Source organism: Pipistrellus hanaki (genome assembly GCF_964339955.1).
Source record: "Pipistrellus hanaki genome assembly, chromosome: 13".
NCBI lineage: Eukaryota > Metazoa > Chordata > Mammalia > Chiroptera > Vespertilionidae > Pipistrellus > Pipistrellus hanaki.
The window spans coordinates 26,202,117-26,204,778 of NC_140515.1; the positions used below are offsets into that span (position 1 = coordinate 26,202,117).

Below are 2,662 nucleotides of genomic sequence, written 5' to 3' on the forward strand. Positions count from 1 at the left end.
GGCCACTCTCCTTGCCATGTGGACCTGGAAACCTGAATGGCTGCCTTAGGAGAAAGAAAGAATAGAAAGTAGAGCAGCTTGGAAGGCTCTGCAAACCAACTTTCAATCATCTCAGTGCCTACAACTGGCTCAAGTTCATCCTGAATCTCTAAAGCCCTTGATGCCTTCCAAGAGCATACACAGAGGCTCCTTGGAAGAGGAATAATCCAAGGCCTACATCACTGGGTTTATTCTAAGAATGCAAAGGTTGGACTGGCCTGGCAGTGGTGTCTTCAGCAGCACCAGTGCTGGATGTGCTGGAGGTGGCTGCCCTAGTGGCGGCAGAGTCACTGGTGGCAGTGGGATGGGGTACTGTAGTGGCAGTGGTGCCCACGGGTGTGTGAAATGGCAGATTTCAAGGAGTTGAGGAATATGGCTCTTGGGCTACAAGTGTTACTAGGCTTTGCTGGGTGAACTAAAAGCAGGTGCAAGCATGACCTCCTGATGAGGGTGCCACATTGACTGAAGGGCGGCTGCAGCCCTGCGGCTCAGGCTGAAATCTGAGAATCGTACAGACACGGACACCCACGGCTCTTGACGGACTTTCTAATGTATCCACGATCAAAGCATCAGCTTTCCATTTGGATGGTGGCCCACCACCTGTAGAGCCTGAGGAGGCTGTGGCTGGAATCCACTTCAGTTACACTTCACTCACTGTGCCTCTGTTTGTTCTGTGTTGCCTCCAGATACCTACTAAGCGCACACTTAGATGCAGCAGCCATCCCCCAAGGCCTCTGGTCCAGACTGTTGTGCAGTTAAAAACCTTGTTCTTTTATGACGTTCCTGATGTTCTCATCAAGCCCATGAGTTTAAAGCAGTATTCAACAATTTCAAGAGAAGTTTTTATTTTTGGTCTGACATTTCAACTATTGTAGTTAAGAGAGAGAGCATATCCAGAGATTTATTTATTTATTTATTTATTTATTTTTATTTTTTTGCCAGGTGGTAGGAGAAATTATATAGTCCAAGTTCAGCAGAGACTTTGCTTGGCAAAAATAAGTTGTCCCCAGGAAGTTAACTATCTCAACAGTCTATGTATAAAAGCAAACGGGAAGCTTTTTATTTTACCTGGCTACGCACCACCACCTAAAAATGAGATCGAACAGAGGCACCCTCTGAACATTACATGTCTAGTAAGGTTATTTTCACCTGTGCCAAACCAGAGTTCCATTTCTTGGGCATCAGAAATTGGAAAGTTAAACTTACTGCAGATCCTGATAGTGAAGTTGCCACAGCTAGTCTTAAGGGCATGGTCGGCAAACTGCAGCTTGCGAGTCACATGCGGCTCTTTGGCCCCTGGAGTGTGGCTCTTCCACAAAAAACCATAGCCTGGGCGAGACTATTTTGAAGAAGTGGCATTAGAAGAAGTTTAAGTTTAAAAAATTTAGCTCTCAAAAGAAATTTCAATTGTTGTACGGTTGATATTTGGCTCTGTTGACTGTTGAGTTTGCCAACCACTGCCTTAAGGTATCCTTGATGTGCCCTTTAGGGAACATGAGGCTGGCAATCCCACACTGAGCAGTGGTTTGTGCACACCTCTAGTGTTTTGATGCTGCTCTTTATCTGCAAATGCATGAGAAGGAGCCACCTGGATTTGTCTTGTGCGTGTCAAAAAACTGCCTATGAACGTCTAATTTTAGATGGGCTTTTTATGGAAATTCTCAGTGACTGTTCTGATGTGGATGAGATCAAATTCCAAGAAGATGGCTCTTGGTGTCCAATGAGACAAAGAAAGAAACTATGAGAGTATCCAGCCAGCCCTGTGCAAAAATAGAAAGTTCAAGTGTCCTCAGTAATCTTGATCAGTGACTTAGACAATGAGGCAGCAAGAAGAAAGCGGATGTGATCGACTGAACAACAGAAAGCTCTTCTGATGAAGCGGAAGACCCTCCTGCCAAAAGGAAGTGCATCTCTATGTCAGAAACACAGGGCAGCCCAACCAAAGGGGTTCTCACATATGAGGGAGCTCCTGCTGCTATTCCACTTCCATGAGCAGACTACACAGTGCCGTTCCACCACATGCAAATAGCAAGCACGTCATCAGATTTGCGGGATTTGGATTTTCTTTCCCTTATTCCAGTTGATTCCAGGTCTCACATCACCCTCGGCAGCAGGCAGTACGTCTGTCACCAGCAGCCCCCATGAAAGCAGTCCTCATGTAGCTCATGCAGCAGCAGGAGGGAGACAGGGTCACAGCCAGCAGTGGAGGGAACATTCCTGACATCGACTCATTTGTACTAAAGGAGGACTCACCCGATGCTGGGAATCATTCATCAAAACTGCTCTTCCTTAAACCTCTGGCCCGGAGAAGCTATTTTTTTTTTTGTAACAATTCCTTTGATATTTATTGAAACATCAAGTGGATACTTTTGCTTTCTGAGAGAGGAACACAAACTGCAGCAAGGACCAAATGACACACAGGATTGGTCTTATTCGTGCTGTACTCTGAGCATCGGATGTGTTCAGCCATAACTGTATATTCTTGGGGGATGGATTTCAATTTCGTGTTACTAGATGGATTCTACAAACCAGTTCAATAATTTTTTTGTTGTAATAAACAGCGATAAAATTATGTAAATGTTCAATAAACGTTTTTCTATGTAAAAATATCTCATCAATGATT

General features: G+C 44.7%; 1 pseudogene across 1 annotated transcript; it reads left to right on the forward strand.

Moving 5' to 3' along the window:
- The first annotated feature begins 411 nt into the window (after positions 1–411).
- On the forward strand, positions 412–2,184 carry LOC311632188 (E3 SUMO-protein ligase PIAS2-like; annotated as a pseudogene). Its single transcript has 2 exons — positions 412–1,259; positions 1,507–2,184. The product of its transcript is annotated as an E3 SUMO-protein ligase PIAS2-like (transcript).
- The last annotated feature ends 478 nt before the right edge of the window (positions 2,185–2,662 follow it).